The following is a 15464-nucleotide window of genomic DNA, read 5'->3' as shown; positions in this document are numbered from 1 at the left end:
CACTCTCCTCCTCCCCTGTCAGGGTAACAGGCATTTATCCTTCATGTTTCATAACTCTGTGAGGGAGCCTCAGGACCTCTTCTCTGACTATCCCTCATCTACCCCAACTAATGATGAATAAATTCTCGTGGAAAACCAAGGACATGAAAGTGAAAGCAGTGCTCCTGGGAACAAAAAAAAGGGAAAAAAGAGGACATTTTAATAAATTTTTGATGGTGCTCTTATACATTTCAGGAAATGAATTGGAAACACTTGAGCCTAATGCTTGAGACTAAGGTCAAAAATAGATGAGCTTATTGTGTCCTTCTGGGGCCACAAAAGCCAATCAACTCATTAGCTAAAAAATTTTTTATGTGGTTTCTAAATATAAGTATAAAGAAGGTTTTCGTGTACTTTGGAAAGTACTGTTGAACAGGAAAAATTCTTGAGTGTAAAAGAAATCTATTTTCATTCTTGTTAATATTTGTTGTTTTAAAATATTATCATCATAGTTGTACCTTATGATGCAATAGAATTATATTCTAATTCTAGAACCTACAATAGTGAATTGTACTGTTCTTTACACATATCAGTTCTTTTAATAAATATTTGTTCAATTGAGTTGACCAAGGTTTCATTGCTCAATAAATGTAATTATTGCATAAAATTTGGATTTACTTCAAAAAAAGAAACAATTGCTTGGATTGTCATTTGAATGAAGCAAGCATGAGCTCTGAAAAACAGATGTCTGTAAGTCCAAATATCAGGATCAAATTCACTAAGTAATTGCTCAAGTTGCCAATTTGCCTAAAAAATCATTGAGAAACACTTTCAATTGGCAAGTCCTCAAAATGGCTTTATATCAAGAAATCATTTTTTCTTTTTCTGGAGAAAATATCTGTCTAAAGTAAATCTTATATATACTGTGAAAAAACTGCCAAAACTGGAACCAATTTTTGTCACTTTATAAAGGTGACATAAACATACCTCACATTTAAGAAAACAAAACTTGTCGTGTATATTTTCTTTATAAACTTTTAGAAATTCCAGTGTTTTTGAAGATTAAACAATGTTAGTTTTAATATGACAAAATCAGATGATTCTCTGCTTCTATTTCCGGTTTAATTCACAAACGTTTTTAGGCTTACTCTTTATTTTCACCTAAATGAACTACATATGCTACATATTATCATTTTGCATATGTGAAACTTACAATGATGTATTTCACAACTGAAGAACAAGTCATATTAACCCAATTGGGGACCTGGAATTTATATATTTATTGATACATCCATTGTTTGAGCCCAGATGTCTAAGTAAAATAAAAATATGCAAATGAATCTCTAAACAAAACTTTTTATCTGGCAATATATAAAAAAGAGAATTGCAATTTTGGGCATACATACTGACCAGGGTGGTCTTTGGTATGCATGAAGAACAAAGAAAAAATTAGACATTTTATTAGAAAGAAAAATGTTATGTATTGTTTTGAAATAAAACTCGTCACCATCAATGTTTACAGGAGCTGGCAAGCTCTGACTGATAAGTGACAGTGGTACGTAAAACTAGTCTTAGAATCACTGTGGGTCATTTCCGCAGCTACTAGGTAAAACTACTCTTAAAGTTATAGCAGGTCATTTTGGCAGCTGGCTTGTGAGATAACTCCTGGGCAGGTGCTTTGTGCCCAACTGGTTTTTTTTTCCTGCTCTCTCAGTACTAATTTAGTTGTGTATGACAAGATAACTCCAATTCATATAATCAATTTTTACACACATTTATTAAACAAATCTTATGTGTGGGTTATTGTTTTAGCAACCAAGTACATAGTGATGAAAAACAAAAATTGCATACATATAATTTTTTTTTCTTTAAAAGCATCTACCTAATTATCTTTTTTTTAATGATACTTTAGGTTTTAGGGTACATGTGCACAATGTGCAGGTTTGTTACATATGTATCCATGTGCCGTGTTGGTTTGCTGCACCCATTAACTCGTCATTTAGCATTAGGTATATCTCCTAATGCTGTCCCTCCCCACTCCCCCCAACCCACAACAGTCCCTGGAGTGTGATGTTCCCTTTCCTGTGTCCATGAGTTCTCATGGTTCAATTCCCACCTATGAGTGAGAACATGGGGTGTTTGGTTTTTTGTCCTTGCGATAGTTTACTGAGAATGATGTTTTCCAGTTTCATCCATGTCCCTACAAAGGACATGAACTCATCCTTTTTTATGGCTGCATAGTATTCCATGGTGTATATGTGCCACATTTTCTTAATCCAGTCTATCGTTGTTGGACATTTGGCTTGGTTCCAAGTCTTTGCTATTGTGAATAGTGCCGCAACAAACATACGTGTGCATGTGTCTTTATAGCAGCGTGATTTATAGTCCTTTGGGTATATACCCAGTAATGGGATGGCTGGGTCAAATGGTATTTCTAGTTCTAGATCCCTGAGGAATCGCCACACTGACTTCCACAATGGTTGAACAAGTTTACAGTCCCACCAACAGTGTAAAAGTGTTCCTATTTCTCCACATCCTCTCCAGCACCTGTTGTTTCCTGACTTTTGAATGATGGCCATTCTAACTGGTGTGAGATGGTATCTCATTGTGGTTTTGATTTGCATTTCTCTGATGGCCAGTGATGATGAGCATTTCTTCATGTGTTTTTTGGCTGCATAAATGTCTTCTTTTGAGAAGTGTCTGTTCATGTCCTTCACCCACTTTTTGATGGGGTTGTTTGTTTTTTTCTTGTAAATTTGTTTGAGTTCATTGTAGATTCTGGATATTAGCCCTTTGTCAGATGAGTAGGTTGCAAAAATTTTCTCCCATTCTGTAGGTTGCCTGTTCACTCTGACTGTAGTTTCTTTTGCTATGCAGAAGCTCTTTAGTTTAATTAGATCCCATTTGTCAATTTTGGCTTTTGTTGCCATTGCTTTTGGTGCATACATAGAATTTTAAAATAAGATACCAATTGCTTTCCATTTTACTTTTACCTACAGAAGGCATTCAGGGGTTTCAGAGGGCAGCGAAATCACTTCCACTTTAGGACATTTTTAAAAATTTCCAAAGAAATGTTGAATTTGATATAGGATTTACAAGAGTGGTAAGATTCTTTTGTTAACAACGGAAAAAGAGTATGTTGGTTGGGGGAACTAGAAGAAACTAAAGTGGAAATGGAACATAATAGTGATAAGAGCTTATTTGTTTAGTGCTTGCTATATGTCAGGTCATTTATATACATTATGTCAAGAAATTCTTAAAATAATCTGAAATCCCCACTTTGTAAATGGGGAAAATCAAGCTCAGAGATACCGAGTAAATTACTGAAGGTCACACAGCTCTTAGGTAGCACAGGCTGCATTTATTCCTCAGTCACATAGATCTGTTGTTACTGGATTGGCATTCATACTGAAGAGGGCTAGAATTTAAGACTAGAAAACTACTCTAGGGAAGCCTGTAGGTGAATAACTACATCTGTCAGTAGCTAAGCAATTTCTTGTTTCAATGACAGACGTGATATTTACAGTGAAACTGACCTTTTTTTGTATGTAAGAGATTCAGCACAGGATTTCACTTCCTATGGCAGGATATGAAATTGACTCATGAGATTTGACCTTCTTAATACTTTCAAGGTAAGACAGAGAAAAAAAAAAAAAAAAGAATCCCTAAAATTGACAAGTATGTTACAACCAGTTTCTAAATGGGAACACTGGGAGAAAGATAGTTGAAACAGAAAAGTTTAGATAAATTTCGTATTACACAGGACTGTATGCCTGCCTTAGTTTTAGTTCAACATTTTCTAATACTAGATTTTATTGGGAATAAATGAGGTGACATTGCATCAAGATAAAGTTGCAGGTCATGAAAATTATGCATAGAATATCTCTATGAAGTCAGATTTTTCCATCACTCAAATTAGATCTGTATTAGACATATGAAGACTTCTTCCCATAAATTACCTTGTGTTAAGTAGCTTGACTATATTTGGATCAGCTTTAATTCATTTAGAATAAGTGCTCACTTGCAAAAGTCTGGATTTAATACTGTAGTGACTATGATGGCCTAAAAATATAGACATCTAATTCAGAAAAAACTTTAGCTCTGGTTGAGAAGTAAAGCAGCAAATAAAATTTACTGCTTTACTCTGACTCATTTCTTCTATACCTGTTTCCAGTCATCTCACATGTAAACACATACACACACACACACACACACACACACACACACACACACACACTATACTGCTGAGTAATCTTTATGTGCTATTAGGAAGATGCATGCTGAAATTAATTACTTATGTCAGCTAACGACAGCACAAATGAAGATTCTCAGGTGTTATTTTGCTATTGCACACATGAAATTTGTATTGTGGTGTCTTTGTCTCCTTTTTTGGATACTGTGATTAAAATCCCATCTATAGTGAGAGAGTTCATTGCAATATTAGAAAATAGTATTTACTCTGTTGGAGATAAATGGTAAATGAACATTTTTGAATCTTGCCTGATTTGCACATACTCAGCTAAGGAAAATAATAGTCAAAAATTAAAAGTGAAATATAAGAAGTTCAGCAAAGCTACCTTTGAATTCATAGTCTGCTGAAAAAATTTATTTCCTTCTTTTAATTTAACAAGAAATCTTTCAGTAGAACTCATTTTAAAGAAAATAGTTATGTAATACAAAAACTAAGATGCAATATCAACAGACAAACTTTTACTCTAATTTGGGTAATATTTTCTTAAACAAAATGATGCTATTAAATATACTTTAACAATTCCTGTATAATGAAAATTAAAACCAAAATTTTACCAACTATAATTATAATAGCTTAAAGAACAGAGATATTTTTCTTGGATATGCATATATTTTATATTGAATGACTCAGAAATTATGCCTGTACCTGAGATCCTATCAATGTAATGAAGGTGCTCCCTTTAGAATAATGGCTTTCTGGTATAATTCTCTTACTTGACATTTAAGCAGCACAAGTTTTGTTGAATAAACCAGGTGGACTTGAACGGTCAAAGAAAAGCAAAGGCATGGTTTGTGTTTTGAGGAGATATTTAATCTCTGTTTTACAGTCTAATTCTGTGCTTTTCAACTTTTTGTGAGTATCAGATTCATGTGTACACCAGTCTGGGATTTGAGTTAATAAATTAATACAAGCTAACAAATTAGCTTCCTACTGTTTCATGAATGCTGGTAGAAGGCATGAGACTCCAAGCCCAAAGGCAAAGAACTTTAAGAACATCAACAAACGTTTCCATTCCCCATCCCCCATGTTCTCCAGAAGTGATGCAGAGGCCTCTGCATGTGCCTCCGTGTGGCTAGAACGCAGGTGGCTGAACAAGAATTGTGTCTGAATCTTCTAGCTTTCCTTTTGGCCAGGCTGCCACCCAGAGGCTGTACCAATCAGGCCTGCCTGAGGTCATTGATAAGAAAAAGGGACACATCACGCCCAGGAATTGTTAGGGCAGAATCCTGTGTTTTCAAAACAGTTTTATAAATTTCTCCTCCCCTTTTATCTGATTATTGTCCAGGAGGCAGACGAAAGGAGATGAACTCATTTTAGCCACATTCAGTGACCAAACTGTTATACTAAAGGGTATGGGCCAGGAAGAAATAAAAGAGGTCTAGTCAGAAATATATTTTAGATGATTTTTGAAAAATCAATTCCACCTGTCAATGATGCCAGCAGCCTGAGGACAGTAAGGGTTATCAAAGTCCATCAAATAGCTCAACTACCAACCCATTTTGGGTAGCCTCATGACAGAATGCGAATGAATGTATGACTGTAGATGGTTTGGAAAGAGGAACATAACATAGCTTCATTTTAAGGTTCATAATGGGGTAGCCAGAGTTAACTGGTCAGACTGGAGTAAAAACACCATAGCCAGAAAAAGCGTTGACAATCATAAGGTACCACATAGAGCCCTGAGAGAGGGCTCAAAGACCTGATGTAGTCAGTTCACTAGAAAATGGTGGGGACAGCAACTCTTGCAATGTGTCCTCCCACTGAAGTCAAACAGGCCAACATCTGGTAAGTTTGGCAATGAAGTGGTGACTTCCGCACAGAGGCATATAGTACTTTGTGCCCAATCTGCAAAAGTGGATGTGTTGCCATATCCAGTATGCTGATGAATTTCAGTGGCGATGGTGACCCTCTGAGCGGTTAGGCTTGATCAGCAGCTTGATTCTAGTTGGTCTCAGAGAATGAACCCTTACCGTAGACATCTGCATGAGTGACTCAGTCTGTCAGATTGCCAGGTGATATTCATTTCTGGAATTCATCTCCAAAGAGGGGTGTCTTTAATCTGCCAATCTGTAGTCTTCCAAGTGGCAGGCCAGACACGTGGGACATTGGTCAAAAAGGTTCATCAAGGGAAGTATTGCCCAGAGCCAGACCACATACATTTTTGCTTTTAAATAGCTGGCACTACTCATCAGTAGTGGCTCAGTGGATGCCATAAAATTTACATTTAGCTGAGCCATCGGTAAATTAGGCTTAGAAAGTTAAGAGAATACCTCTGAATGGAGGACTCCAATAAGCTAGCTGTGTTTCTTCATTAAGGCAATGGAAATAGTGTTTCTTCCAAAAGTGTAGCTGTCTCCTTTTAATGTGAGGTGAAAATACTGCTAGGGTGACTATGTCATTTCATTTGGCTTAATGATGCCTGCTATGTTCTTGTTAATGAACTTAGACATCTTGCTATGTGTTTATTGGCTGTGTTTATATTTTTCTATGAATTGTCTGTTTGCATTATTTGCCCACTTTTCTATTGAGCTGTTTCATACCTGCACTGCTTTTTGAAAATCTTTTTATATTATGTTTTCCAGCTTTTTGTTGCTTGTCATTTATGGCATCTTTCTAATAGAAAGTTAATAATTTCTATGTAGTCAAGTTTTATCATTATACCTATATGCCGTCTGGGTTTGGTGCATTACCTCAGAAGTATTCTTCTTACTCCAATATTATTATTTCTGCGTGTATTCTTGTAAATATTGTGATGTTTGAATCTTTAATCCATCTAGGATTCTTATATATGAAGATTAATAGTCAACATTATTTTCTTCTACGAATAAAGTCAACATCCAAACAGCATTTGTTTTATTATTCTTTCATCTCTCTCTGATTTAAAATGCCACTTTTTATATAAAAATTTAAAATATACTGAGATACATATTTTGGACTGTTCACGTAAGTCTAAAAAATTAATATAATGTATTGACAGGACAGGAAAATAATTATGTGATGTTGTTTTGGAATAAATAGTAATTTTTGAAGATATTGCCTTATAGTTTATAATGTCATTGCATTTCTCAGATCATCTTTAGATGTGCCTTTTAAAATTTTTCTTTATAATGTTACAGAATAATTATTAATAGAGTTTATATTAGAAAGAGATAGAATGAAATTTAGCTTTCATAAGAAACCATTCAACAGTCAACATATATTTTATCTTAAAGCACCCAAATAACTTGGATCATCTTGTCGATAAGGCAACCTGTTGCTTTATTCTATATTCACACTTGCTGTATTGTCAGAAAACTCACGATGTAAGTGAGGTTAAAGATGATTAAGGACCCACATCTTCTTTTTGGCAATTTTATTTATCTTTGTGTCAAGACCAAAAGTTACTAAAGCTATGTAGTTGACTCCTCAGTGTTAAAAGAGGGAAATCTTGAATACTTCCTATATTTAGTTACGGGCTAGAGAGGTTTCATTATCCACAAAGAGGTAACCTCTCTAACTACCAAATCATCTCATATGAATCCCCTAAAATAAATCTTATGTTAATAACATTTTGATATTGGGGTCTGTTTCAAGCTTAATTACTGCTGTTTGGTTCTTGAGTTTAGCCTTCAGCCATTTGTGTGGAATGTAGTCATTCATGATTCAACATTGGATACACTGGATACATTAACCACTCTAACAAGATGGATCCTTGATTTATTTTCTTTTCAGGTAAACAGGGAGTCCGTGCCCAGCACTCTTTGTCTAATTACCTCATTTGATTTTCACTACCTTCCAGCAAGTTAGATTTTATTATGTTCACTTCACTGATGAGAAAGCCATACTCAAAGAGACTAAATATTCCACTCAATGCCATACACGAATAGAGAAGAAATATGAAACTTGAAATCATATCTGTAAGATTCCAAAGTTCATGATCTCTGCTATACTATCATTCAAATTAATTTTCAGGAGCTACCTTAAAAATGTAAATTGATTAAATAGGGAATCCTTTCCCCATTTCTTGTTTTTGTCAGGTTTGTCAAAGATCAGATAGTTGTAGCTATGCGGCATCATTTCTGAGGGCTCTGTTCTGTTCCATTGATCTATGTCTCTGTTGTGGTACCAGTACCATGCTGTTTTGGTTACTGTAGCCTTGTAGTATAGTTTAAAGTCAGGTAGCGTGATGCCTCCAGCTTTGTTCTTTTGGCTTAGGATTGACTTGGCGATGCGGGCTCTTTTTTGGTTCCATATGAACTTTAAAGTAGTTTTTTCCAATTCTGTGAAGAAAGTCATTGGTAGCTTCATGGGGATGGCATTGAATCTATAAATTAGCTTGGGCAGTATGGCCATTTTCACGATATTGATTCTTCCAACCCATGAGCATGGAATGTTCTTCCATTTGTTTGTATCCTCTTTTATTTCATTGAGCAGTGGTTTGTAGTTCTCCTTGAAGAGGTCCTTCACATCCCTGGTAAGTTGGATTCCTAGGTATTTTATTCTCTTTGCAGCAATTGTGAATGGGAGTTCACTCATGATTTGGCTCTCTGTTTGTCTGTTATTGGTGTACAAGAATGCTTGTGATTTTTGTACATTAATTTTGTATCCTGAGACTTTGCTGAAGTTGCTAATCAGCTTAAGGAGATTTTGGGCTGAGACAATGGGGTTTTCTAGATATACAATCATGTCATCTGCAAACAGGGACAATTTGACTTCCTCTTTTCCTAATTGAATACCCTTTATTTCCTTCTCCTGCCTGATTGCTCTGGCCAGAACTTCCAGCACTATGTTGAATAGGAGCGGTGAGAGAGGGCATCCCTGTCTTGTGCCAGTTTTCAGAGGGAATGCTTCCAGTTTTTGCCCATTCAGTATGATATTGGCTGTGGGTTTGTCATAGATAGCTCTTATTATTTTGAGATACGTCCCATCAATACCTAATTTATTGAGAGTTTTTAGCATGAAGTGTTGTTGAATTTTGTCAAAGGCCTTTTCTGCATCTATTGAGATAATCATGTGGTTTTTGTCTTTGGTTCTGAAACTGGCTAGCCATATGTAGAAAGCTGCAACTGGATCCCTTCCTTACACCTTATACAAAAATTAATTCAAGATGGATTAAAGACTTATATGTTAGACCTAAAACCATTAAAATCCTACAAGAAAACCTAGGCAATACCATTCAGGACATAGGCGTGGGCAAGGACTTCATGTCTAAAACACCAAAAGCAATGGCAACAAAAGCCAAAATCGACAAATGGGATCTCATTAAACTAAAGAGCTTCTGCACAGCAAAAGAAACTATCATCAGAGTGAACAGGCAACCTACACAATGGGAGAAAATTTTTGCAACCTACTCATCTGACAAAGGGCTAATATCCAGAATCTACAATGAACTCAAACAAATTTACAAGAAAAAAACAAACAACCCCATCAAAAAGTGGGCGAAGGACATGAACAGACACTTCTCAAAAGAAGACATTTATGCAGCCAAAAAACACATGAAGAAATGCTCATCATCACTGGCCATCAGAGAAATGCAAATCAAAACCACAGTGAGATACCATCTCACACCAGTTAGAACGGCCATCATTAAAAAATCAGGAAACAACAGGTGCTGGAGAGGATGTGGAGAAATAGGAACACTTTTACACTGTTGGTGGGACTGTAAACTAGTTCAACCATTGTGGAAGTCAGTGTGGCGATTCCTCAGGGATCTCGAACTAGAAATACCATTTGACCCAGCCATCCCATTACTGGGTATATACCCAAAGGACTATAAATCATGCTGCTATAAAGACACATGCACACGTATGTTTATTGCGGCACTATTCACAATAGCAAAGAGTTGGAACCAACCCAAATGTCCAACAACGATAGACTGGATTAAGAAAATGTGGCACATATACACCATGGAATACTATGCAGCCATAAAAAATGATGAGTTCGTGTCCTTTGTAGGGACATGGATGAAACTGGAAAACATCATTCTCAGTAAACTATCGCAAGGACAAAAAACCAAACACCGCATGTTCTCACTCATAGGTGGGAATTGAACAATGAGAACTCATGGACACAGGAAGGGGAACATCACGCTCCGGGGACTGTTGTGGGGTGGGGGGAGGGGGGAGGGACAGCATTAGGAGATACACCTAATGCTAAATGACGAATTAATGGGTGCAGGAAATCAACATGGCACATGGATACATATGTAACAAACCTGCACATTGTGCACATGTACCCTAAAACCCTAAAGTATAATAAAAAAAAAAAAAAAGGAAAAAAAAAAAAAAAAAAAAAATGTAAATTGATAGCCCTAAGCAATAACTCTGCTGATTGAGTGAATGGTGGTGTAATGCTTATAGACTCAGGAGGCAAACATTCTGGTTACCAATACTTGGCATTTTGTGTGACTTTAGGTCTCTAACTCTGACGTTATTAACCTGTAAAATGGAAGAAAAGACATGCTTTACCTCTTACATTAAATTACATAATTAAAAATTAATATATTTACTTATTTGTTGAATTCTACTATATACACAAAATAGTTTCAGAATGGTTACATAAATGGTTACAGGGTTACAATGGTTATAAACTAAAAACAAATCTGCTAAAGGGAATTAGAGATTTGCCATTTTTTTTTTTTAAACTGAAAGGATGTGTTCAAAATACATACTCAACACTTAGATCATTTCTCCCCACACTGTTTTCTTCAGGACGGTTATGTTATTAATTTGAATACAGCTTGGCTCCTTTGTTTCTGTTTATATTCATTTCTGAATATATAAAAACCTGTCAGGGAAATATGACTCCCTTTCCTCCTTCTACCATTTCTACTCGCTTGTTCTAGGGACGCAATTTCTTTTGTTCTGATTTATACTTCCAATTGTTTCTGAAAGTAAAAAAAAAAAAAGAATAGACACATGTATACTCCCCTATTTCCAACATCATTGCTTTAAAATATAAACTATGTCCTTCTCCTGCTTAAAGCCCTCCAGTGACTTCCTGTCACTCTTTTGAGAAACCCAAACTTCCTATGTAATCCTCTATAATTTAAATTATCTGCCCTTGACTAACTATCAGATTTCATCTTCTAGCATTCTACCCTTGGTCATTCCACTATATCTACTTGAATATACATATACTTTTTCTTACCTCGTGGTCTTCGAACTTGCTAAACTCTGCTTAAATGCTCTTCACACAGTTCACCCTCTTATGTTATTAAGTTATCTGCCCAAATGTTGCCTTCCCAGAGCTGCCATCTCTGGGCAACCTATTATTATTCTCTGTACTTGTCTTGCTTTGGTTGTCTTCATAACATTGCATGATTGCAAATTTTGCAATCATGTTTTCTCTTTCACTGCAATCTTTTCCTGATGTCATAATTTCCCTTTTGTCCCTGTCTTCCTTTAGTTTCATTGAAGCAATATACTCTGTGTCTTATTGAAAATAAAGGTTTTCTAACATCTTACTTTTTGTCTCACAGAAACATCATTTCAAAGAATGGTTGTTTTACATTCTTTAAACTGATTCTCTAATTTTGAATTACTGAAGTTTTTCTCATCTTAGTGATTTTCTTCTATTTGAACATCTTTACAGAGGCCGATCTATGTTCATTCAGTGTTTATGAATTGACACGGGTTCTCCAAAGTGTGTGTGTATCTATGGTAGAATCTTTTAGGGGGAGTTAAAGGAAGAACAGAAATTTTATTTATTGTGGCTTTACTTTGCCAGTTTGGACATCATGGTAGCCTATGAGATAGACTATGGAAGAAGTGCTCCATCTAAAGGCTTTCTCAGTAAGGAGCAAGACCTCTTTGCTTAAGAAGGTCCTGTCAAATGTGTTCGGAGCAGCCAGCTAGGCCACTTTCTCTGTAAGTTAAATGGTCCCCCTCATAGCAAGACTATTACCCCATGAGTATGGAAAGCAAGGAGTAAACATTTTTTAAGCTTTATTTTAAACTGGCACATAATGTGAGTGAACATTTTTAAACATTCTTGAACTTTTGTCTACGTTTTTCTCAGTCATATTAGTAAACTTGAAATTATTCCTCAAATATGTCATCACCTACAGTGTGGGCCATTTTCATCATATATCCCTGTACTTCTGACAAAGGCATTGTCAGAGTCTACTTCACATACTGCAGGACTTCTTTGCCTGTACTTTTCACTTTTCTGGTTTACAGACTAAATAGACTTTCCTATATTTTTCTATATCTCTCCTCAGTTCAGTGAGAATCTGGAGAAGAGGTGTCAATTAAAGACTGTATTCAAGTCATCATTGTTACTGAAAGTCACATACTCTTTTATTTTTTTAATTATTTTAATGTCATATAAAAATAGACAAAATAGTATAATAAGCTCTAGACACTCACCTCCCAGTTGGTTTATGTAACAAATATAACTTACCCAGTGATGGTATTTTTCTTCACTTAACATTTTACAAGACCAAGGTTTTTTTAGATCAATTTTCCTATACATTGTGATAAGGATGATATGTTACATGGATCTTGATTTGTTTTTCACGTCCTATTCTAAGCATGTCAATATCTCAGAGCCAAGAGCTACCTTTATCAAATGAGCAGTCCTAGAAGAAAAGGAAACCATCATCAGTGAGAAGAGTGTACAAATAATGAACAGTAATCTTTGAAATGTTAGTGGAAACATGTCGGGTTGGGACACTCCATCTGTTTTCCTTCTTGTCTTACGGACTCCCAGCACCCTAGAAGGCTGAGGGAAGGAAAAGAGATAAATTTTCAGGGAGAGCATTTTCCACAAATCCTACTTTGTTACCTTAAGTTAGCCCGATGCACCGAGGTCACAGGGCTGCCCCAATATGTAGATGTTGCAAATCCTTTCTTGGCCATTCCTTGGGGCTCCCTTACCTTAATAAAATTTCATTTTCCAGTCCTTCCTGATTCCTGACCTTTTCCTCTCCTTTTATGTTCTGGTCACAGACTCCTGGCTCTCACAATAAAATTGATTTTCCAGGTTTTGATCTCTCTGTCTAAATTCGTGGGACTTCCTCATCCTCTGGCTCCTGGTACCAGGTTCAAGCTGCTGCAATTACATTTTTATTTCCAGTTTAGGCAGCAGAGTAGAGTATATAATGGCATAGACTATCAAACCAGAATGTGTGAGTTTGAAATCTGGCTTCACATTTTGTCAGTTAAGGGTGCTGGGCAAGTAACTTTGTTTCTCTAGTGTCCTCCTCTATAAAATAGGGATTATAATAATATGAACTTCAAAGGATTGTTCCAAGGAAGAAATAAGTTAATATTTGGAATATGCTGAGAATAGTGGCTGATATTGGTAATTGCCATAAACATTTTATTTTATAAATATAGAAAACAAAATAACCAATTAGCCCAGTCTAACTCCCACAAGTTGAGAAGCAAACTAGTATTTCTTTGCTTCTGTTTTCTAAAAGAAAGCCCTGGTGTTTAAAGCTAAATTATTTTCTGCTTTGGATTTACAGTCTTCCAAACCAGAAGTTGGGGCGGCTGCTTCTCTCTGGATCTTTATGTCATACTTCCAGAAAGCCCAAAAGTTGGCACTCAACAGCAATAAATGAATGTTTCCAAAGTTTAGGGCTCTAATTAATTCAAAACTGTTGCAAAACAACAAGGATTTTGCATTTAGAGAATATAAAATGTACAGACACATAGAAGATGGACACGTCATAGGGTAAGTTTTCCTCAAGTGTACCTGAAAGCCAAGGCAATGGGCCTCTAAATCCAATGCAAGATGAATGAGATACCTGATTCCAAGTTTTAAGATGAACTCTACTCTTTCACAAAAGAAATTACTTTAAATGTACTTTTAGGTCACATGTCCTTATGCTTTTACTAAATGGGAACATCCCAAAATATTTTTCACTTTCCTACCTCATTCTCGGATTCATTTGTGACTGAATTTCAGTTTCTCCCAATTTAGAATATCTTATTATGTCCGGATGCTGGAAGCCTGTCTAGCCAGATGATCCCTGGTTCCATGGCCAAGTTTCTGCTAGGGTCAAGTTGGCATTTTGTTTTTCTTCCAAGTTCAGATATTATTCAATGATTGAAAAAAAGCTTCCCATTTTTCAAATTAGGTTGATTAACATTTACCTATAAGTAATTCTCATTCTTTTAAAATTTTTATTAAATATTTAAATTCTGAAAATATTTATTCTCAATTGTCTTTGATGAGTTTCTATTTTGAATTGAGATTATCTTAATTTTTTTCAGTTATCACTGGAGATGAATAAACATATCTTTTGTGATTACTTTAGAAGGAACTGAGTTAATACAGGTTCTGTTTCCATAAAAAGGAAGAAAACACATGTTAATCAAATATTCAGCATGAGTTCTGTATAATGACCGTCAAATGTGTTATTACAAACTCTTTGTTCTTAGCTACAGGAAAGAGAGGGCAGAAAGAATAAGAAACTCCAATCTGACCTTTTGGAAATAACTTTTATCTGGATGAACTCCAAAGTGTAGATGTATGCCAGTGAAAAAAGGTTAGAATAAATTCTTCCAAAATGTACCAAACAGACTCATTTGACCCGGTGGTGCAATAAATATTGGGACTCGCTTACTTGATGTCCAAACAATCAACAGTATTCTGTTTAGCGGACAATAAGTAGATTTGTTAAATAATAAGTCTTTAAAATTTTTATACATATGTTTTTTTTCATGCAGGAATTCGTTTGAATCAAAACAGCTGTTATATTCTTTTGCCGTAAATGGGTTAACTTCCCTCACTCCAAATCCACCTAGGACAATGGTTCTCAAGTGAGAGCAATTTTGCCCCCTCAGGGACCTTTGGCAACATTTGCATAGATTTTTGGTTTTTACTACTGGAGGTAGTTGTAGCTGCTGTCATCCACTGAGTAGAGAACGGAGATGCTGATAAACATCCTACAATCCACAAGATACCCTCCCACAACAAAGACATCTCACCCCAGGTGGCAATAGTGCCAAAGCTGAGAAACCCTGAATTACATGCTTTAAAATATAGATAGTGAAAAAAAAAGGTTATTCATAAACAAGAACTCACGTCATTTCAAGGAACTTGGAGAAACATCCCTTACCTTTCAACAATAAAATGAGACTGACAGAAATTTCAAAATTCCTTTCTAGAAATATAATATATGTAACCACAGATGTGTTTTCCTTTTAATCTCCCCTTAGTTTACCTGATGTGGGTAAGATTTGCGTTTGTGGGGGAGAAAGTGTTGTCGTTGTAATGTGTTTGAAGTGTTTTGTAATCTGTA

This window comes from Symphalangus syndactylus, chromosome 17 (assembly GCF_028878055.3).
Source record: "Symphalangus syndactylus isolate Jambi chromosome 17, NHGRI_mSymSyn1-v2.1_pri, whole genome shotgun sequence".
In the NCBI taxonomy this organism is placed as follows: Eukaryota; Metazoa; Chordata; class Mammalia; order Primates; family Hylobatidae; genus Symphalangus; species Symphalangus syndactylus.
Note: the sequence above shows the minus strand (reverse complement) of the source record.